Source organism: Tachypleus tridentatus, chromosome 12, assembly GCF_004210375.1.
Source record: "Tachypleus tridentatus isolate NWPU-2018 chromosome 12, ASM421037v1, whole genome shotgun sequence".
Lineage (NCBI taxonomy): Eukaryota > Metazoa > Arthropoda > Merostomata > Xiphosura > Limulidae > Tachypleus > Tachypleus tridentatus.
The window spans coordinates 124388487-124413675 of record NC_134836.1 but is presented as its reverse complement, the minus strand read 5'-3'; the positions used below and the strand labels follow the sequence as shown (position 1 = coordinate 124413675).

General features: G+C 32.1%; 1 pseudogene across 1 annotated transcript in view; it reads right to left on the bottom strand.

The window, feature by feature from the left end:
* The window catches only part of LOC143234598 (5'-AMP-activated protein kinase subunit gamma-1-like), a 130053-nt pseudogene that overhangs the window by 67449 nt on the left and 37415 nt on the right, over positions 1–25189 (bottom strand). The window contains exons 4-6 of the transcript XR_013018729.1: positions 24969–25075; positions 4113–4158; positions 3181–3284 (exon numbers count right to left, since the gene is read on the bottom strand). The product of XR_013018729.1 is annotated as a 5'-AMP-activated protein kinase subunit gamma-1-like (transcript). The remainder of the gene's footprint in view (positions 1–3180; positions 3285–4112; positions 4159–24968; positions 25076–25189) is intronic.

The following is a 25189-nucleotide window of genomic DNA, read 5'->3' as shown; positions in this document are numbered from 1 at the left end:
AGAAATACGTCTAATTAGTCACATCGACACATATAGAAATACGTCTAATTAGTCACATCGACACGTATAGAAATATGTCTAATTAATCACATCGACACATATAGAAATATGTCTAGTTAGTCACATCAACAGGTATAGAAATATACTGCTGGCCAAAATCTTAAGGCCAATGAACATAAAGAATAAATATGCATTTTGCGTTGTTAGACTCAACCACTTATTCGAGTGGAGCTTCGAAAAATGAAAATAAGAAAAGGGAAAACAAAAATAAAAAACTTTCTCAGCATTTAATAGGGAAAATGTGAACACTATGAAATTAGCCTAAATACTAGCTGGTCAAAAGTTTAAGACCATACCAAAAAGAAGTCTAAAACAGGGTAGGAAATGCCCAACAAGAGGTCTGAGTAGTGAGTTGCATGCCACTTATTGTGAATAACTGCAAACATTCGCTTGGGCATGGTTAATATAAGCATTTACAGAAGGCTGGCTGGAATATTATTCCAAGTGGTGAAGATGGCTTCTCGAAGATCATGCGCTGTTTGAATTGATGTCCATTTCTATAGACTTCCCTTACCATCCACCCCAAACATTTTCAATGGTGTTCAGTTCGGGCAAACACGCTGGATGGTTCAAAAGAATAGCGGTATTTGCCATGAAAAAGTCCTTTGTCTTGCAGGCATTGTGGATTGCAGCATTGTTCACCTGAAAGATCCAGTCATTTCCATACAAGTGAGGGCCTTCAGTCAGTAAGGATGCTCTCTCCAACATGCCAATGTAGCCAGCTGCTGTTTAACGCCCTGTATAACCTGAAGCTCCATTGTTTCATGAAAGTAGAAAGCACCCCAGATCATGATGGAACCTTCACTGTGTCGTGTTGAAAATGTCTCTGGTGGGATATCCTCATCGTGCCAGTAATGTTGGAAGCCATTTGGACCATCCAGGTTAAATTTTTCTTATCTGAGAACGAAACCTTTGTCCACTTTTCTATGCCCCATGTTTGGTATTTCTCAGCAAAGTTTAACCAAGCTGTTTCATGGTGTGGAAGGTTTTTAAAGCCTTTATCTCTTAGATGCCGTCTTATTGTTCTTGAGCTGCATTCTGCATCTGTGAGGGCCTTAATCTGGTTCAATGATTGGCTGGTGTCTTGCCAGACAATCCGTCAAATCCTCCTGCTCAATGCTGGCGAAATTTTCTTGGGCCGACCACTTGAAATTCTCATTCCATATCCCTCGGGGTCTTTAAGAAATTTGCAACAGCAGTTTTACTACGCCCATCCTCACCAGTGATGGCATGTTGAGAGAGACCTTGCTTTTGCAGCCAGACAATTCTGCCACATTCAAACTGTCAACTTTTTAGCCTTTGCCATGTTTTTACTCAATATAACACAGGAGATGTCAGTGGGAGATGTTGACAATGCTAATGCTTGAACACAAATGACTAAATTTCGTTACGTGTTTACCGATTAACGCTTTGTTTCAGTGTGGTCTTAAACTTTTGACCAGCTAGTATTTAGGCTAATTTCATAGTGTTCATATTTTCCCTATTAAATGCTAAAAAAAGTTTTTATTTTTATTTTCCCTTTTATTATTTTCATCTTTCAAAGCTCTACTCAAATAAGTGGTTGAGTCTAACAACACAAAATTCATATTTTTCTTTATGTTCATTGACCTTAAGATTTTGGTCAGTGTGTGTCTAATTTGTCACATCAGCAGATATAGAAATAAGTGAACAGATTTTAATTTACAAAAGAAAGGTAATAACAAAATTATTCACAAATTTTATTTTTACACCAATAGTCTTAACGTAAGACACACGTATTTTATTTTATATAAATACACACATTATTACATATTGTAAATGTAGAGGTTAATGGGGTAACAGATAGAAATTTATCAACAGTTTTCTTTTAAAGGTTATACAGAAATATTTAGGTTTGAACAATAAGAATTACTTAACTGTGTTTCAAGTTAGTGAAACTTCAAAATGAGGAATAACTGATTTTGATTTATTTATCTTAGTATAATAGAAGTAGCATGCACGTACATATTTATATATGTAACCAAAAATTCCTGCACCATTTACTGAATGGCACTACAAGCAAAAATCCATTAAAACAATTTCACACTTTGGCTATACAAGATTCATACAGTTAAAACAATAACTGTAGTGTATGGACCAACCGATTCTTTATAACACAACTACAAATAAAACTACTTTCCAACAACACAACATTCACTACGACTGTACATGAAGGTTTGATTATATTTTATTGATGTAATTTTAAATGAGAAACTGGGATTCCTAAAGAATATAAAAACATACAGTTTATATCAGTAAAACTTATGAAGAACACAACCTGAACACTTTTCATTACAGTACTTCCTTGAAAAACAAACAAACAGTTTTTTAGAAAATATTCACTTTTTAAAATTTTTTCAACAACGTATGGATATTACTGTTAGTAATTAGTAACACAAACAGCCTCCTGTAGAGTAACGTTCCTGCTAATATGAACAACTGCAATATTAAAGGTGAATAACACACTTTCTATAAAATTATTCCAAACATGACAAGGGAAATAAACATTCATATTTTCAGCTAGTCTTTAGTTTTTGTTGATACACATGTGTTATGTGGACATCATAAGATAAAGTATCCATAGTTTTTGTTCATATGATGTGTTATGTGGACATCATAAAATAATGTACAGTGCAAAAACATTTATTATAAATTTGTTGTTTTTATTTTATTATTAAATTCAAATTGTTTTTAATTTATGTGATATCGATAAAGCAACTTGAAAAGTAAATATTTTAATTTCAACATGAATATTAAGAACAGCTACTGTTCGCTCTTAGTTCAAAACTCTCAATACATTACAAACACATGCTGTGTATGTATATGTTAAATATACAATTAACATTTGAATCGTAAGGTGCAAAATATAATTAGATTGAATCCATAAATAATAAATGGTCTTCTAATTCAATGTTTTCTAATTATTCACATTTTAGGAATAAGAAATTAACTTATAAGAATAAGAAAAAAAAATGAATTGTGATGTGGAATTTTAAATTTTGAAATAATCAAAACGTTTACAACTGAAGTCTTTCTCAGCTCAGTTTGTGTAACTACATCTAGCTGTGGACTCCTGCTATTAGGAGATGAAGTTCTCCTTACCGGAAGCTGAGTATCAAACACCACCAGTTTGGCACTAATAGGAATAACGTCATAACAGCAGAAATGTTGAAAGAACTTGTAAACTATCAGCTCTTCATCCTCTCCTGTGTAAAAGGTTGAAATTGTCAAAATTTAAAACGTTCATAAAATAAAAGTTATTTAATAATAGTTTTATTTTATGAAAGTGGAGATAACAAAGGTAGCTCAGCTTTCTGTATAATTTTATTCATGTGAAATTTATCACAGTGTGTGATATATTCAAATTAATATCAACCATGAGTTAGTTCTAAATGATTCACTTACTTTGTAAGTTATATTGTCACCATAATGTACCTTTAAGGTAAAACTATTAGCTTTTCAAAATAAACTTGAGTTGGCAACATAAAAGCTAATCACTTCTGTCTACTTGTTCAAAGTTGTTTTAATTTGAATATGACTCAGTATCAAATGAAAATATATGACTCCAATATCTTTGACATAAATTTAGATATAAAATAGAAACTGGTCAAAATTAAAGTTTTGACCAAATCCAATTGAGATGCAAGATACAGTATTATAGGCACAAAAAAATCAAAACTACAAAAAATTGTAGAATCTCACAGTAATTACATTACTTAGTCCATTAGATTGGGAAGGGGGTATACTCCAGTTGTGTAAGTACGCTCATGCAGGGCGCCTAAGCCAAAAGGAAACCCGAAGGGCCTGACAAACTTAAGAATTGCTGACAAGGGAAGTACTAGCAGGTAGGCCTAACTACTTTTTATGTGTGGGAAGGATAGTTTACAGTTATGCCACTGATATATTCACACTGTAAACAATGTTTACTACACACTTTAACACAATCTATAATGGATAACATTATATACATAAATATAGTCTGTAATTGAAAACTTTAGATTTAACGTATCAAGTACAATTGTAACGAAACATACCAAGGTCTTCAATATCAAACTTCTGGTAAACTGAATCAACTGGAAGCTGGAACAGAAGAACATGGTAACTGAGTGATAAACTATCACATAATAACCTACAACAATTTCCACATTTAAATTACTGAGGGGATTCATGGCCTTATTAAAAGCATTTTTATGAACTATGAATGAACCATGTATTATAAACTCAGCTGTTTAACCTGAAGATAACCTAGGAAAGATTGCAATTAGCCTGAAGATGATCTAAGAAGGTTGAAACATTGTCCAATACTTTATTTCAATAAAAGTTTTAACACTCATACTAACTTTATTTACAGTACATTTTTACTTCAAGTGGGTTTCTCGTCATCACGTTTATGAACCACATTATTTTTGGCTTTTATTTAAGGTTATTAGAATTATTTATTTGTTAATTTATTACTTTGTTGGTCACACATAAAAACGAAACAAAAACACCTTGAAAGGTACAATTAATTATTGTTGAAGACACTTCTGTCATGCTTTATATAATGATTGAAGTTTCTGGTTAGGTTTCTGAACTGAGGTTTATGAAAACATAGAGTTTGTTTTTATATAAAGTTACAGCAAAAACAAATTTAGTATTGTTAACATAAATGGTATCTGTAATATGTGGTAACATGAACATGACATTTAATACATACTTCTGGACTAGATATACAACAAATTACTTATGTGTTCATGCCTTGTTGGTTACAGGGTCCCTAATAAGTCTTTATTTCATTCTGTTCAGATAAGAGTGGCTAAAAGCTGTCTCTATTGATTCACTCACATATTTTCTGGTCTTGCTAGAGAAGGAAAAACTTTAATTGTAAAGGATGTGAAAATTAGTGCATGTTTAAGTTTTTTTTCTCGTAATTGCTGTATTAAACCTATTATACGTGAGTGGACCATAGTTATAATATTCTTTACAATGGTAACGTGTTATTGTAAACCTGGTATACATAGGTTAGCCACAGTTATAGTACATTTACCATGATAATATACTGTGAAATAGTTAATCATAGTTTTCTAATTTTTATACAATGGTGTTTTTATTTTTTATTCAGTGTGAATGTTTTGTATTTACTATAAGGAAGGTTTATACAGTGGAGAAGTAACGTGAAGTAAAACTGGCCATCGTCCAGTTCTTTATGTTACACAGACACACAACAGCAGATATAACAAATACATTTAGCATTCTAAAAATTGTTTAATTTCAAAGTCTAAAATCACAGAAAGTCCAGTTTAACCAACACTTTGATGGTAAAAAATATGCTTAAATAAAAGCTTGTCCTCACACATTATACCTATATATTTATTCTTCTAAATACAAGAAATGATATTCTTTATTTTGAAATTCCTGAGCATATTAAGTTGCTTTAATATTAAACATAGATCACAAATATAGTGAAATTTATGAAAAGAAACAGAAGTAGTTATTCACGATAATACAAACCTGAAAAGGATCTGATAGTTTAATCAATATTACAAACATGTGTTTCTAGATTTTATACCCAATTTATTATATCTCTCTGTACAGACAATAACCGCTTTATTCAAGCTACATGATGTTTAAAGTGTTTATCTTGTCTGATTCATTAAAACATAAACTTTGTAAAACTGAATTTCACATTATTAATATTAACTCCTGATCAAAATAAGCTGTCTTTTGGGCCAAAATGAAACTTAGAACCGTAATGAGTACAGCTTATTACATGTGCCACCAGTAACTGTTCGTAACCGTACTTATGGAAAGTCAGTAAACATTAGTTCATCACTTGGGACCAATCAATAGCAGCACAGCAGTATGTCTGCAGACTGAAAATGTGGTGGGCAAAGTTTAGTGCTTAACTACAAACAAACAAACATTCATTACTTGAGTACTTGCACTATTAACAATATTTTAAACCATTACCTAAATATCACATGAGGTTCAGACAGCATAGGAAATTTAGGTATGTTTTAAATCAGATGTATGTATTACATGCTATGAAATATAATTAGATTAAAAACTCTTTACCACAGTTCCTATATTGTTGTTATAAAAGATGTATGTATTACATGTTATGAAATATAATTAGATTAAAAACTCTTTACCTCAGTTCCTATACTGTTGTTATAAAAGATGTATGTATTACATGTTATGAAATATAATTAGATTAAAAACTCACTACCTCAGTTCCTATACTGTTGTTATAAAAGATGTATGTATTACATGTTATGAAATATAATTAGATTAAAAACTCACTACCTCAGTTCCTATATTGTTGTTATAAAAGATGTATGTATTACATGCTATGAAATATAATTAGATTAAAACTCTTTACCTCAGTTCCTATACTGTTGTTATAAAAGATGTATGTATTACATGGTATGAAATATAATTAGATTAAAAACTCTTTACCACAGTTCCTATACTGTTGTTATAAAAGATGTATGTATTACATGCTATGAAATATAATTAGATTAAAAACTCTTTACCACAGTTCCTATACTGTTGTTATAAAAGATGTATGTATTACATGCTATGAAATATAATTAGATTAAAAACTCTTTACCTCAGTTCCTATACTGTTGTTATAAAAGATGTATGTATTACATGCTATGAAATATAATTAGATTAAAACTCTTTACCACAGTTCCTATATTGTTGTTATAAAAGATGTATGTATTACATGTTATGAAATATAATTAGATTAAAACTCTTTACCTCAGTTCCTATATTGTTGTTATAAAAGATGTATGTATTACATGTTATGAAATATAATTAGATTAAAAACTCACTACCTCAGTTCCTATACTGTTGTTATAAAAGATGTATGTATTACATGGTATGAAATATAATTAGATTAAAAACTCTTTACCTCAGTTCCCATACTGTTGTTATAAAAGATGTATGTATTACATGTTATGAAATATAATTAGATTAAAAACTCTTTACCTCAGTTCCTATATTGTTGTTATAAAAGATGTATGTATTACATGTTATGAAATATAATTAGATTAAAAACTCTTTACTTCAGTTCCTATATTGTTGTTATAAAAGATGTATGTATTACATGCTATGAAATATAATTAGATTAAAAACTCTTTACCTCAGTTCCTATACTGTTGTTATAAAAGATGTATGTATTACATGTTATGAAATATAATTAGATTAAAAACTCTTTACTTCAGTTCCTATATTGTTGTTATAAAAGATGTATGTATTACATGCTATGAAATATAATCAGATTAAAAACTCACTACCTCAGTTCCTATACTGTTGTTATAAAAGATGTATGTATTACATGTTATGAAATATAATTAGATTGAAAACTCTTTACCTCAGTTCCTATACTGTTGTTATAAAAGATGTATGTATTACATGCTATGAAATATAATTAGATTAAAACTCTTTACCTCAGTTCCTATATTGTTGTTATAAAAGATGTATGTATTACATGTTATGAAATATAATTAGATTAAAAACTCTTTACCTCAGTTCCTATATTGTTGTTATAAAAGATGTATGTATTACATGTTATGAAATATAATTAGATTAAAAACTCTTTACTTCAGTTCCTATATTGTTGTTATAAAAGATGTATGTATTACATGCTATGAAATATAATTAGATTAAAAACTCTTTACCTCAGTTCCTATATTGTTGTTATAAAAGATGTATGTATTACATGTTATGAAATATAATTAGATTAAAACTCTTTACCTCAGTTCCTATATTGTTGTTATAAAAGATGTATGTATTACATGTTATGAAATATAATTAGATTAAAAACTCTTTACTTCAGTTCCTATATTGTTGTTATAAAAGATGTATGTATTACATGCTATGAAATATAATCAGATTAAAAACTCACTACCTCAGTTCCTATACTGTTGTTATAAAAGATGTATGTATTACATGTTATGAAATATAATTAGATTGAAAACTCTTTACCTCAGTTCCTATACTGTTGTTATAAAAGATGTATGTATTACATGCTATGAAATATAATTAGATTAAAAGCTCACTACCTCAGTTCCTATATTGATCAGTGTATAAATCTGGAGGCTTACTTTGCTAACAATCATAATTTAATACCCAATATGGGTATAACACAGTTATCTCTTTGTTTAGTTATGAGCTCAACAAGATACAAACAAATTTTACCTCAGTTCTGATTGAAGCAATAAGCTATGAAAACAACAACAACTCTTAACACGAATATAATATATATTTTAACAACAACAACTCTTAACACTAATATAATATATATTTTAACAACAATAATTCTTAACACTAATATAAAATATATTTTAACAACAACTCTTAACACTAATATAATATATATTTTGACAACAACAATTCTTAACACTAATATAATATATATTTTGACAACAACAATTCTTAACACTAATATAATATATATTTTAACAACAATAATTCTTAACACTAATATAATATATATTTTAACAACAACTCTTAACACTAATATAATATATATTTTAACAACAACAATTCTTAACACTAATATAATATATATTTTGACAACAACAATTCTTAACACTAATATAATATATATTTTAACAACAACAATTCTTAACACTAATATAATATATATTTTAACAACAACTCTTAACACTAATATAATATATATTTTAACAACAACAATTCTTAACACTAATATAATATATATTTTGACAACAACAACTCTTAACACGAATATAATATATATTTTAACAACAACAACTCTTAACACTAATATAATATATATTTTAACAACAATAATTCTTAACACTAATATAAAATATATTTTAACAACAACTCTTAACACTAATATAATATATATTTTAACAACAACAATTCTTAACACTAATATAATATATATTTTGACAACAACAATTCTTAACACTAATATAATATATATTTTAACAACAATAATTCTTAACACTAATATAATATATATTTTAACAACAACTCTTAACACTAATATAATATATATTTTAACAACAACAATTCTTAACACTAATATAATATATATTTTGACAACAACAATTCTTAACACTAATATAATATAAATTTTAACAACAAGAATTCTTAACACTAATATATATTTTAACAACAACAACTCTTAACAGTAATATAATATATATTTTAACAACAATTCTTAACACTAATATAATATATATTTTAACAACAACAACTCTTAACAATAATATAATAGATATGTTAACAACAACAACTCTTAACACTAATATAATATATATTTTAAGAACAACAACTCTTAACAATAATATAATATATATTTTAACAACAACAACTCTTAACACTAATATAATATATATATTAACAACAACAACTCTTAACACTAGTATAATATATATTTTAATAACAACAATTCTAAACACTAATAAAATATATATTTTGACAACAACAATTCTTAACACTAATATAATATATTTTAACAACAAGAATTCTTAACACATATATAATATATATTTTAAGAACAAGAATTCTTAACACTAATATAATATATATTTTAACAACAACAATTCTTAACACTAATATAATATATATTTTAACAACAAGAATTCTTAACACTAATATAATATATATTTTAACAACAACAATTCTTAACACTAGTATAATATATATTTTAACAACAACAGTTCTTAACACTAGTATAATATATATTTTAACAACAACAATTCTTAACACTAATATAATATATATTTTAAGAACAACAATTCTTAACACTAATATAATATATATTTTAACAACAACAATTCTTAACACTAGTATAATATATATTTTAAAAACAATAATTCTTAACACTAATATAATATATATTTTAACAACAACTCTTAACACTAATATAATATATATTTTAACAACAACAACTCTTAACACTAATATAATATATATTTTAACAACAATAATTCTTAACACTAATATAAAATATATTTTAACAACAACTCTTAACACTAATATAATATATATTTTGACAACAACAATTCTTAACACTAATATAATATATATTTTGACAACAACAATTCTTAACACTAATATAATATATATTTTAACAACAATAATTCTTAACACTAATATAATATATATTTTAACAACAACTCTTAACACTAATATAATATATATTTTAACAACAACAATTCTTAACACTAATATAATATATATTTTGACAACAACAATTCTTAACACTAATATAATATATATTTTAACAACAACAATTCTTAACACTAATATAATATATATTTTAACAACAACTCTTAACACTAATATAATATATATTTTAACAACAACTCTTAACACTAATATAATATATATTTTAACAACAACAATTCTTAACACTAATATAATATATATTTTGACAACAACAATTCTTAACACTAATATAATATAAATTTTAACAACAAGAATTCTTAACACTAATATATATTTTAACAACAACAACTCTTAACAGTAATATAATATATATTTTAACAACAATTCTTAACACTAATATAATATATATTTTAACAACAACAACTCTTAACAATAATATAATAGATATGTTAACAACAACAACTCTTAACACTAATATAATATATATTTTAACAACAACAACTCTTAACAATAATATAATATATATTTTAACAACAACAACTCTTAACACTAATATAATATATATATTAACAACAACAACTCTTAACACTAGTATAATATATATTTTAATAACAACAATTCTAAACACTAATAAAATATATATTTTGACAACAACAATTCTTAACACTAATATAATATATTTTAACAACAAGAATTCTTAACACATATATAATATATATTTTAAGAACAAGAATTCTTAACACTAATATAATATATATTTTAACAACAACAATTCTTAACACTAATATAATATATATTTTAACAACAAGAATTCTTAACACTAATATAATATATATTTTAACAACAACAATTCTTAACACTAGTATAATATATATTTTAACAACAACAGTTCTTAACACTAGTGTAATATATATTTTAACAACAACAATTCTTAACACTAATATAATATATATTTTAAGAACAACAATTCTTAACACTAATATAATATATATTTTAACAACAACAATTCTTAACACTAGTATAATATATATTTTAAAAACAACAATTCTTAACACTAATATAATATATATTTTAACAACAACAATTCTTAACACTAATATAATATATATTTTGACAACAACAATTCTTAACACTAATATAATATATATTTTAACAACAATTCTTAACACTAATATAATATATATTTTAACAACAACAATTTTTAACACTAATATAATATATATTTTAACAACAACAATTCTTAACACTAATATAATATATATTTTAACAACAACAATTCTTAACACTAATATAATATATATTTTAACAACAACAATTCTTAACACTAATATAATATATATTTTAACAACAACAATTCTTAACACTAATATAATATATATTTTAACAACAACAATTCTTAACACTAATATAATATATATTTTGTTTCTACTAATATTTTCATGTATTCAGAAAACATTTCATCTCTCAGTTTTTTCACACTTACTTGATTCATTTACTTCTTTATAGAATTGTGCATTATGTTAGGGTTAGCGTAAAACAGTTATGGGTATTGTGTAATGTGAGGTGACTCATGTATCAGTCAACAAGACAATAAATACATTTTTATTAACAAACCAACCATGAGAAATATATTACAGGAAGTGATCAACAAACACTTGGCCAAAATGAAAATGCTCTCACAGTGAAAACAACAACTTAGATTTAAAGATAAAGCCATTAATTTAATTAACAAGAAGTTGTCACACAGTAAATTTTATTACTTAGTTATGACCTTGATAACTGTTTAACATTGCACTGGCAAAGAGCGCTCAAAAGACTGAATGTAGAGAGGTTTGAGTTTATGATACCACATGTTGATTAGGGCTTCCTGAACTTCCATGCTTTGTTACTCATTACTTTCCACTAGTTTTTAAGTAGAAGTGAGATCTGGACACTAGTTTTTAAGTAGGAGTAAGATCTGGACACTAGTTTTTAAGTAGGGGTGAGATCTGGACACTAGTTTTTAAGTAGGAGTAAGATCTGGACACTAGTTTTTAAGTAGGGGTGAGATCTGGACACTAGTTTTTAAGTAGGGGTGAGATCTGGACACTAGTTTTTAAGTAGGGGTGAGATCTGGACACTAGTTTTTAAGTAGGGGTGAGATCTGGACACTATTTTTTAAGTAGGGGTGAGATCTGGACACTAGTTTTTAAGTACGGGTGAGATCTGGACACTGGTTTTTCAATAGGGGTAAGATCTGGACACTAGTTTTTCAATAGGGGTAAGATCTGGACACTAGTTTTTAAGTAGGGGTGAGATCTAGACACTAGTTTTTCAATAGGGGTAAGATGTGGACTAGGTTTTCAGTAGGGGTGAGATCTGGACTGTTGCTTGACCAGCTTAGTGTCTTACTTTTTCCTTCCAAGATAGTCCTTCACCTGAAGCAGTCAAATAAAACCTAACATAACTTTTCAAAATGTGCAGAGAGAATTTTCCTCTTTATTTCATGTACACAGTACATGAATATTATCAACCATTTTTAGCCACGTAGCAAGGAGTAAAGTCATGTCGACATGTACACTGGTCAGTTCTACTAAAGTGATCTTGAACAGTTAAGTTTATCCAAGATTCAGAGATTTTGATGTACTTTCCACCACTGACAGTGCCATTCACAAAATGCAAGCATCCCACACACCCAGGTCAGAGATGTCTTCCCGTATCACTTGATAAGCATCCCACACACCCTGGCCAGAGATGTCTTCCCGTATCACTTGACAAGCATCCCACACACCCAGGTCAGAGATGTCTTCCTGTATCACTTGAAAAGCATCCCACACACCCAGGCCAGAGATGTCTTCCCATATCACTTGACAAGTATCCCACACACCCTGGCCAGAGATGTCTTCCCGTATCACTTGACAAGCATCCCACACACCCTGGCCAGAGATGTCTTCCCGTATCACTTGACAAGCATCCCACACACCCTGGCCAGAGATGTCTTCCGTACCACTTGACATTCAAAATTATTGGATGGAACTCTTCTTAACCGTAATGTTATAGGAAATGTTTCCCATCACATCTGTGCAGGTTGAATTTTGATTCTTTTGAGAAGGACGTTTTGCTCCATCATTACGTTCTTTGGTATAGGTCATCTTGTTGGTAAGGAAGAGTTTCTTTCCAGTCATCTTAAACAAAGGTGAGACTAGAAAGTGCATGTGATCCCTGAAGTTTATTACCATGCTCTATTGAAGTTAGTGTTTGACAGTTGATGATTCAGCAAGCTCACGCACTACACAGCATGAATTACTAGCTGCTGTGGGAAGACTCTTTCTACCTCTTCTCCTTACTGTTCCACAAAGCCAGTCTCTCGGTCTTTGAACCTAACAGTTCACAACAGATTATTTTAAGTTAATTCTTCTGTCTTGTCAAAAGTCCTTGTTTGTACAAGGAAATAATGACTGTTTTTTTTTTCCATGGAGTAAACTCGCATTTCATAGGTATGGCAGCATCACGTGTACATTGTGGCAGACAGATTTATGACGTGACTCTCAGTAACAACCTCTACTTGTGACCAAAAAATGGCTGATACAAAACTCAGACAATCTACAAAGTTGATTATGTAATAATTATGCTGTATTGAATCACTCATGAAACACATTTGCACCTACATGCATTAGGACCTTAAACAAAAGATAATTCTGAACAAAAAATGTAAAAAATAAACAGATTGGGTGATGCATGCTAGTTTGTTTTGTATTTCGTGTAAACATACACGAGGATTATCTGCGCTAGTCATCCCTAATTTAGCAGTGTAAGACGAGAGGGTAGGCAGCTAGTCATCACCATCCACTGCCAACTGTTATGATACTCTTTTACAAACAAATAGTGCGATTGACTGTCACATTGTAACATCCTCACAGCTGAAATGGCAAGTATGTTTGTTGTGACGGAGATGCGAACCCTCGATCCTTAGATTACGAGTCGAGTGCCCTAACCACCTGGCCATCCTAGGGCCCACAGATAAGAATAAAGCTAAAGTTACTGGTAAGTGTAATATAAATTAGCAACTAAGTATTGAAAATTAGGCTCACATTATAACATTAGTTTTATGTGGGGGTAAACATTTATTTTTATATTATTTACTTTATTAATTTATTTCTAAATTATATCTTATCGGTTATTTAATATTTTCTTCAGATACTCCTGCAGAAGGAAACATTCCGAAACGTTTTTAATACTTGTATAATATTTTAAGATATTTCATATTAATGTGAAACACACAAGAGATATTTCTTTGTTTGAAGTTGAGCACAAAGCTACATAAAGGGCTAACTGTGCTCTGCCCACCACAGGTATCGAAACCGGTCTAGCGTTCTGTGCCACGGTGAGAAGGGCAGGGAGTGGCTTCATAAGAACATTTATTTTTATTACACACTTCGTTACACTGGCTTAGCATTTATTAGTTTTGACCTTTGAAACAAAATATATTTACACTATGAATGTTTTATATATCAAATAATAATTAATGATATCCGTAACTAAGGTGAATTCTGATAAATATATTGCCCGCGGCACGCTCTGAGTTAAGTACATATGTTTATATAATAACAATAGGATTACGTTCGAGCAGTTTGACCTGTAAACGAAGTAATTTCGAATATACTTCTTTACAGATAAAATACGTTTCAGTGTTGCTGTATTTATTTCTTATCTACGGTCTGTCTATCTTTTTTTAATCAAGTAAATGTCTGGACGTGGGAGTACAGCATGGATCAGTAGCCTCGCTATTTGGATTCGTGGTTGGATGGTTTCGAGTTCGAGGCTGGCTCGTGATGTGTTACGTTTTCGAGCAAGGTACCTTCACTTCAGTCGTATCGATCTGTTTGTTTTGAATTTCGCACAAAGCTACTCGAGAGCTATCTGTGCTAGCCGTTCCTAATTTAGCAGTGTAAGACTAGAGGGAAGGTAGCTAGTTATCACCACCTACCGCCAACTCTTGGGCTACTCTTTTACCAACGAATAGTGGGATTGACCGTAACATTATAACGCCCCCACGGCTGAAAGGGCGAGCATGTTTGGCGCGACGGGGATGCGAACCCGCGACCCTCAGATTACGAGTCGCACGCCTTAACACGCTTGGCCATGCCGGGCCTCGTATCGATCTGTATGATGGTTATTAACCTTGGATGGAGTGAGATCCTCTCCAGGCGATACGTATAACCATTCTCATCCGCTTGTGTCAATAAGTCAAAATTTAGCACCGGATGGTATGTAACGTGTGCGTCTAAAATATTAAAACGTAATATATATATATATATATATATATATATATATAACTATTCAGTGTACTGTTTATCTATATTTTTGACCCTGAAACAAAAAGATGCAACGTTACGAACGAGGTGATGTTTTGAATCTTTTCATTGGATACTGCACCAGCACTCTCTCTTTCTATGTAGGGACGACACGAACACCTGTATTACAGCAATACAGAATTCATTTGGGTTTCCCCCTCTACAGATCATTAGAAGCTAGATACGAAGATTTACCTGATAGAGTAGCTCTATTCGGGTACATATGCCGCTTTCCAGCTATCCAGAGCGTCCCAAAGTAGAAAATCAGTGAACAGCCAAAATCGAAATTTCTTGTTTCGTTTATCATAATATTTCTTCAACAGGCCTAGCGCCTACCTAGTTCTAACAGCAACTTTAATTTTATTATCATTTGATAGAGCAAACCAGTCTTCACGATCTATGAATATCTATTTTATTGTTATAGGAAAAATTTATAAAGCTTTAGAATATACTATATAACCTAGTAATCGAAGTATGCCATCTTATAAAAAAGTAAAAAACAAGTGTACATCTGACTACTGAACCTGATAAAAGGAACCAAACAAGATAGGAATGGACATGTTACTTGATCGGCTGCTGGTCACACAGCAGACTAAACCGTCTCGACTTTATATTAAGTATAAAATCCACCCATTACTATATAACTGTAGCAGATAACACAATAGACGTCATCCAGAAATCCAAGGATCGAATCCGACCACCATAGCAACATATAAAAGAATCATTTTCTCAAGACGGAATCAGATTAGAAGCCAAAACTTAGAACAAAGTTACATAGTAATTGATATTTAGCTATTTAAAAAGTTACTAATTAATAATTAGGCCTAGGTGATTATATAGGCTACTAACGACTGATATACGATCGCCACAACATTATCATAAATACGTTTCCACATATGCTACAAAAACAACGTTAAACGTTATTTCAATGCGTTTGTATGGATTTAAAGGATCCGTCTTCGGTTATAGAAATTGTTTCATTTAATTCGCTCTTTGGTAGATTGTGAGTGAAAACAATTAGCTGATGACATCATTAGCGTAATCAAAATTAATGTAATTATATATAAATATACACAAATAAATAAATATATTGTTTTCTCTTCATTTTGCGCAAAGCTACATGAGGGATATTTCCGTTAGCTTGTTTTTGGAATTTCGCACAAAGCTACTCGAGGGCTATCTGCGCTAGCCGTCCCTAATTTAGCAGTGTAAGACTAGAGGGAAGGCAGCTAGTCATCACCACCCACCGCCAACTCTTGGGCTACTCTTTTACCAACGAATAGTGGGATTGACCGTCACATTATACACCCCCACGGCTGGGAAGGCGAGCATGTTTAGTGCGACGCGGGCGCGAACCCGCGACCCTCGGATTACGAGTCCCACGCCTTACGCGCTCGGCCATGCCAGGCCTATTTCCGTTAGCCAACTCTAATTTAGTAGTGTAAGCTTATAGGAGAAAGCAGCTAGTCATCGCCACCTACCGTCAACCAACGAATAGTGGGACTGACCGTATATTATAACGTCTCCACGGCTGAAAGGACGAACATGTTTGTTGTGATGGGGATTCAAACCCTCGACCCTTAGATTACGAGTTGAGCGCCCTAGCCACCTGGCTATGTAACTATATACTGCTATGTGTGACGTTGTACTTAAATTAAATGGTATATTTTTATTTTTCCCTATTGTTCTGCGGATTCAAACTTGTAGAAATGTTTTTGAAGAGGTCAAAAGCGCCTGACCCTCCCAGACCCTCAACGACCAAACCTCGACAACAGACAGACAAACCATACCAGAATTCTGACAATAAAATATTTAGCTCGACAAGTACAAGAAACGTTCACACCGACAAAGCACACTGTTATACACAGAGCAGAGAATAATATGTTAGACTGACCATTGTCCTTCTTACAAGGTGCCGGTAACGTCTGGCGTCTGAGCGAAACGGTTTCATCTTGTTTTCTGTTCCTCGCTAAAGTTATGTTGTATTTTGTTCGAAGGACTGGCACAGAAGAAGAGACGATTACAGGAGGGTGAAATACACAGTCGGTGAGTAATACCCATGTACAGTTTGTAATGACGTCAGCGCGCGCCACTCAAGAGGTGTGACTTATAATAAAACATTAAGAATAAGAGCTCATATGATTTATATGATTCGTCAAAGTTCAACCACGGATCACATGACTCCTAACAACAAGAACAAAATGGACTGTTCGTGTAATTACGATAAAAGAACATACTGGTCTTAATTAGAAGTGAATGAGATATTTAACTTTGAGACACAACGTACAGAATGTTCTGTACGGATTCATTATTAAAGAGGCGAAGTTCTTAAAAGCAATATTTTATATGCGTAATTATCATATAATTAAATCAGAGCCGTGAATCTTGGATTTCTCGCAGAAATAGTTTCTGTGTATGAAACACGAGTCTCGAAATACTTTAGTTTATTAATTAATAATTAGATAATAATTTCAAATATTTACCAAAGTTATAATAATCACACGATAGCGTTATTGTTAGTTTTCTGATTATGGATTAGTTTCAACGAAAAAACTAACTGCAAGTTTGAAATGGTGTCCGAAACTTGTTAAGGAATAGCTCAACTAGCGACATCTATAGAAAACATTCTGCGGAAGCAAATCACATCAGTGGTGGGTATGACAGGAAAGCACGTGCACGCGTGACATATTTTTTATCTAGTTCAATCCAGTAGTAATGTAGGCGTAACCCTTGTTGAAATTCTGAAAAATTCGATGTGGCGATAGGGGCTATTAAAACTTCAAATAAGATTAAATTACAAGTTGTTAACTTTAGTCGAGGGCTTAAAACAACATACTGAAAACACAAGTGAATAACAAAACAACGTACATAAAACACAACAGAATAACAAAACAACATACAGAAAACAGAAGTGAATAACAAAACAACATACAGAAAACAGAAGTGAATAACAAAACAACATACAGAAAACACAAGTGAATAACAAAACAACATACAGAAAACACAAGTGAATAAAAAACGACATACAGAAAATACAAGTGAATAACAAAACAACATACAGAAAACAGAAGTGAATAACAAAACAACATACATAAAACACAAGTGAATAACAAAACAACATACAGAAAACACAAGTGAATAACAAAACAACATACAGAAAACACAAGTGAATAACAAAACAACATACAGAAAACACAAGTGAATAAAAAACGACATACATAAAATACAAATGAATAACAAAACAACATACAGAAAACACAAGTGAATAAAAACAACATACATAAAATACAAGTGAATAACAAAACAACATACATAAAACACAAATGAATAACAAAACAACATACATAAAACACAAGTGAATAAAAAACAACGTACATAAAACACAAGTGAATAAAAAACAACATACATAAAACACAAGTGAATAAAAACAACATACATAAAACACAAGTGAATAAAAACAACATACATAAAATACAAGTGAATAAAAACAACATACATAAAACACAAGTGAATAAAAACAACATACATAAAACACAAATGAATAAAAACAACATACATAAAACACAAATGAATAACAAAACAACGTACATAAAACACAAATGAATAACAAAACAACGTACAGAAAACACAAGTGAATAACAAAACAACATACAGAAAACACAAGTGAATAAAAACAACATACAGAAAACACAAGTGAATAAAAACAACATACAGAAAACACAAGTGAATAAAAACAACATACATAAAATACAAGTGAATAACAAAACAACGTACATAAAATACAAATGAATAACAAAACAACATACATAAAATACAAGTGAATAACCAAACAACGTATATAAAACACAAGTGAATAACAAAACAACATACATAAAACACAAGTGAATAAAAAACAACGTACATAAAACACAAGTGAATAACAAAAGAACATACATGAAATACAAGTGAATAACAAAACAACGTACATAAAACACAAGTGAATAACAAAACAACATACATAAAACACAAGTGAATAACAAAACATTGTACATAAAATACGAGAGAATAACAAAACAACGAACATAAAATAAAAGTGAATAACAAAACAACATACGTAAAATAAAAGTGAATAAAAAACAACGTACATAAAATAAAAGTGAATAACAAAAGAGTTATAAAACTTAAGTTGATTACTCATGGACGCCCGCGGAAAGTTTTTGCCGTGGAAGGAGAAGAAAGTTTTCCAGGGGATAAAAATCACCCCTTTGCCTATATTCCCTCGTGAACGCCCATGTAGCTGTATATGTAGATTTTTCCATCTTTGATTTTTGTGTTTGTGTGTTTTCTTATAACAAAGCCACATCGTACTATCTGCTGAATCCACCGAGGGGAATCTACCCCTTATTTTAGTGTTCTAACTCGGTAGACTTACCGCTGTACTAGCTGGAGACTTACCAGTAAGATAAAAAGCGTATTAAAAAACAAACCAAACATTCGGATGGTCGCATCTTAATAATTTGTTTAATATAAACACGTAATGTAACATGACTGATCCTATTACTTGTTATCTCTCCTTATTTTTAAACTTACTGATTTCTAATGGTTTACTGGCTTCCGGCAGGTTAACCTGTTGACACGAACGTCTAAAACAATCATGGGAGCACCGCAAGTGGCGCTGTTGTGGTGCTATCAAAGATTTATCTCGTACTAGTTTTCACGAAATTCGCATAAAAACGGAAGATTGTTTGTAACTAGAAAAGCTGTACAATGGGCTGCTATCTCTACTATCCGAAACTTGAATTTTAGTGTTGTAAGTCTGTAGATATACCATTGTATCACGTGGGGTTTGACGAAAGAATAAATCGAATTATTCGTCACTTGGTTTTTAAGATATTAAAATTTATTGCCAATGTACTTTTTGTCCACCATCTTGTCCATGACGAACAATACTTACGTCCACCCTCTTGTCCACGACGAACATACCCTAGAGTGTGAGGGGGTTTTGTTTTCATTCACAGTTGGCCCATATATGTTGAACCATCTGTTTGTTGTCCCAGTCTCTCACCGCCATCTTTGGTGCAAGTGTCGGAGCTTATAACTCACGTTTCAATTTCCATGTTAATATAAAGGGATCCAAGGAGAGCTGTAACCATGTTATGAAGAGGGAGTTCAAGTGGGAGCTGTAACCATGTTATGAAGAGGGAGTTCAAGTGGGAGCTGTAACCATGTTATGAAGTGGGAGTTCAAGTGGGAGCTGTAACCAGGTTATGAAGAGGGAGTTTAAGTGGGAGCTGTAACCATGTTATGAAGAGGGAGTTCAAGGTGGAGCTGTAACCATGTTATGAAGAGGGAGTTTAAGTGGGAGCTGTAACCATGTTATGAAGAGGGAGTTCAAGTGGGAGCTGTAACCATGTTATGAAGAGGGAGTTCAAGGTGGAGCTGTAACCATGTTATGAAGAGGGAGTTCAAGTGGGAGCTGTAACCATGTTATGAAGAGGGAGTTCAAGTGGGAGCTGTAACCATGTTATGAAGAGGGAGTTCAAGGTGGAGCTGTAACCATGTTATGAAGAGGGAGTTCAAGTGGGAGCTGTAACCATGTTATGAAGAGGGAGTTCAAGGTGAAGCTGTAACCATGTTATGAAGAGGGAGTTCAAGTGGGAGCTGTAACCATGTTATGAAGAGGGAGTTCAAGGTGGAGCTGTAACCATGTTATGAAGAGGGAGTTCAAGTGGGAGCTGTAACCATGTTATGAAGAGGAGTCAAGTGGGAGCTGTAACCATGTTATGAAGAGGGAGTTCAAGTGGGAGCTGTAACCATGTTATGAAGAGGGAGTCCAAGTGGGAGCTGTAACCATGTTATGAAGAGGGAGTCCAAGTGGGAGCTGTAACCATGTTATGAAGAGGGAGTTCAAGTGGGAGCTGTAACCATGTTATGAAGAGGGAGTTCAAGGCGGAGCTGTAACCATGTTGTAAGGAGGGATCCAAGTGGGAGCTGTAACCATGTTGCAAGGAGGGGTCCAAGGGGAGCTGTAACCATGTTGTAAGGAGGGGTCCAAGGGGGAGCTGCAACCATGTTGTAAGGAGGGGTCCAAGGGGAGCTGTAACCATGTTGTAAGGAGGGGTCCAAGGGGGAGCTGCAACCATGTTGTAAGGAGGGGTCCAAGGGGGAGCTGCAACCATGTTGTAAGGAGGGGTCCAAGGTGGAGCTGTAACCATGTTGTAAGGAGGGGTCCAAGGGGAGCTGTAACCATGTTCTAAGGAGGGGTCCAAGGGGGAGCTGTAACCATGTTCTAAGGAGGGGTATAAGGGGGAGCTGTAACCATGTTGTAAGATGGGGTCCAAGGGGGAGCTGTCACCAAATTATAAGTAGGAAATTCAAGGTCGGGGAGTTGAAACTAAAAAAGACATGGATCCAAGAATAGTTTCGTACCCACATGGTTTAGTAAAATGTATTTAAATATTCGATATCTGTAGTTCCAGGATCAAGGTCTGTCGTATTCATCTAATGCTATCAGTGTGTTAGCCGACAGTTTAATCTTTGTTCTGAAATATTTTAAATCACAATCCAGACGACAAACTTAAGATGTCTGTATGATAAAGTTGTGTTACCAAAGCTTTCTTTTTTTTTAAATTATATTCCTTTATAGAACACGTACTAAGAAAATAAATATTTATAAACTCTGTATTAATATTGTTTGACAAGTGAAGATGAGCAGCTATCCACACTTACCGCCCTCTGGTATACGTAAAGAAAAACCAGTAAATTGTTATTAATTTTTAAAGGTTGATTTATTATCTGTGTTTCAGATATTATTAAACACAACTTTGTGTAATTGATTGTTCTATTTACCTAACAATCAATTTAATTTGAATATAAAACAGGAATAAAATGGAGATTTTCTCGTTTGACGTTTTCTCTGTTGGATGCCTCTCTTTATGAGGCATGGCATGGGCTGGTGGTAAAGGGGAGCTCGCCAAACATGCTCGTCCTTTCAACCTTGGGGACGTTATAATGTGTCGTCAATCACGTAGTTTTGGGCGAAGTTCAAAAACAAACTTAACTTCTCGTTTTGATTTTGTTCTGTTCAGTTGGAGCATTTGTAACACTAAATAAAGCCTTCTAGTGGCTCAGTGGTAAGTCTGAAGGCTTATAACGCTAAACATCAAATTTCGTCTCCCGGTGGTGGGCACAGCTTAGACAGCCTTACAACAATCAAAAACCGTTGCACGAGAACCTAAAATCTATTGCACATGATTGGGACTGTTTCCAATCATTTTTCGCCCAGTTACAGTAACAGGTAATTCTAACATACAATGGTACCTTATGCGGCACGTGAGTTAAGTGAGAACCAATCGACGACACCCAGCACCTACGTAGCTACTCTCAATCGAAAACCTAGATTCACTTTAACAGTTACATACCATACGTAAAAGTGCGCGGCGAGCTCAGAGAGAAATCCTGGGCTCGAGCCTTGGTCTTTTTTATCCACATCCCGGCATGGATCTTATGCCATGGTGATTGTGGCCTTCTATATATATTCTCCCAATTTTTCTGTAGTGGTTTGATCAATATAACGTAACTACAGTGCAGACTATGTTGGTTTTCTTTGGGAAACAGTTTGTTTTTTAACATATTTGACTGGTTTAAGATCAGTCTATGTTTTATTACGTATTTATTGAACTTTATCACATACTTATCTTCTGTGTAATGATCGCTGGCGCCACACAAGAGTCCAGATTTATCTATTGTACATTTTTGCTCCTGGCACATGGCCAGTCTATCTCGTGCTGACGTCAATAGAAAAACAAAGAAAAGTCAGTCGATTTTGTTTGAAATACATTCTTTCAAATACTTTCTTTTGAAATTCAAGACAGTTATTAACGTCCCGATGCTTCTTGATATCACTGGTACGTCTGACGATTCCGTACACCTAAAGTAACGTTTCAAATAGTTCGTTATGTATCTTTGTGCTGAGATACATTAAAGTCGTACATATCCTTATAGGCAAGATAACGAATGTTCTCTTTAGTGTTTTTGGTGTTGTACTTCTTAGTAAGCTATTCGTTGGTCAATTTCTTGAATGTTTCTGATGTATTTCTTCGCAGACTATTCGTTATTCTGTGTCTTGAAAATCTTTGATTCAGTGATTCGTGCCAGACTGTTGGTTATTCTGTCTTGAAAATCTTTGATTCAGTAATTCGTGCCAGACTGTTTCTTCCGTTTGTTGAAATTCTTTGACGTTGTGTTTCCTGTCAGACTGTTGGTTGTTCTGTTTCTCAAACGTCCCTGATGTCAGTATGTTATTAGTCCCGTGCTTCTTGTCAGTATATTATTAGTCACGCGCTTCTTGTCAGTGAATTATTAGTCACGCGCTTCTTGTCAGTGTATTATTAGTCACGTGCTTCTTGTCAGTATATTATTAGCCACGTGCTTCTTGTCAGTGTATTATTAGTCACGCGCTTTCAGTATATTATTAGTCACGCGCTTCTTGTCAGTGTATTATAAGTCACGCGCTTCTTGTCAGTATATTATTAGTCACGCGCTTCTTGTCAGTGTATTATTAGTCACGCGCTTCTTGTCAGTGTATTATTAGTCACGTGCTTCTTGTCAGTGTATTATTAGTCACGTGCTTCTTGTCAGTATATTATTTATTCTCATTCTTTAATGGTTTTACTGATTTATTTTTGAAAGCATCTTATGGATTTTTTTTTCTTTTAATGTTGAACTAATTAGTAATTTAGTCCTAGGAAAGGCACATGAATCCAATGATTAATTCCATTTTTCTGAGACACAAGGACAATGTGGATACATTCTTCCTGAATGGTAAAGCAGTTCATCCTAAGTACAATGTGAATGGGTTAAAACATCTTACTCTATGATACAATATCATTTCTCGGACCTCGAATCTAACCTTTAGATTTCTAGTCCAAATCATCAACCACTAAACCAAAATGCCCCGTATATTGAAGTAATGATTGTAAATTATTACAGCATTCACAATAATCTGGAATAGAGGTCCATTGTTTTTATAATAATATAATTAAACATCAAGCCATGTAACTAACCCTTAAGAGATGAACATACCAAATATTCTGTATTTGAATGAAAACGGTGCAGAGAAACGGTATATACTCATTTGTCAGATACAGTACTTAAGTCTTTTGACATCAGACATCAGACCTATTTATAGTAATTTCATCAGCCTTCTCTAAACGATCTTCAAAACCTGTTTGTGGATCATCTTGTCGATTCTGATATACAGTTTTGGTTTAGTTTTAGAAGTTTAAAAATCATCTTACATATGACGAATTACATGCTAGTCCTTTTCACTGTGAAATCAATGTAACATTACATTTATCTCTGGTAACTAGTTCTGTACAAAAGTAACACAGATATTCATAATGGTCCCTCCGAGACAGTACACTTTCGACGTGTACTTACCCCTCTGGAGTCATTCCGATGATTCAAAGCTCTGTGGTGGTCGTATCCGTCAAAGAACCTGTGACCTATGGACAGTCGTCGTTTATCTTGTTCCATGAAATGCCTTCCTAAATGGACAACAGAAAAATCTAGTTAAAGGTGTAACCATCATGAACTAGTTTCGTGCGTTCGGAGCTTACAGGAAAAGTGTAAAGACGAAACGATTGTGTGTTATTGTTGTA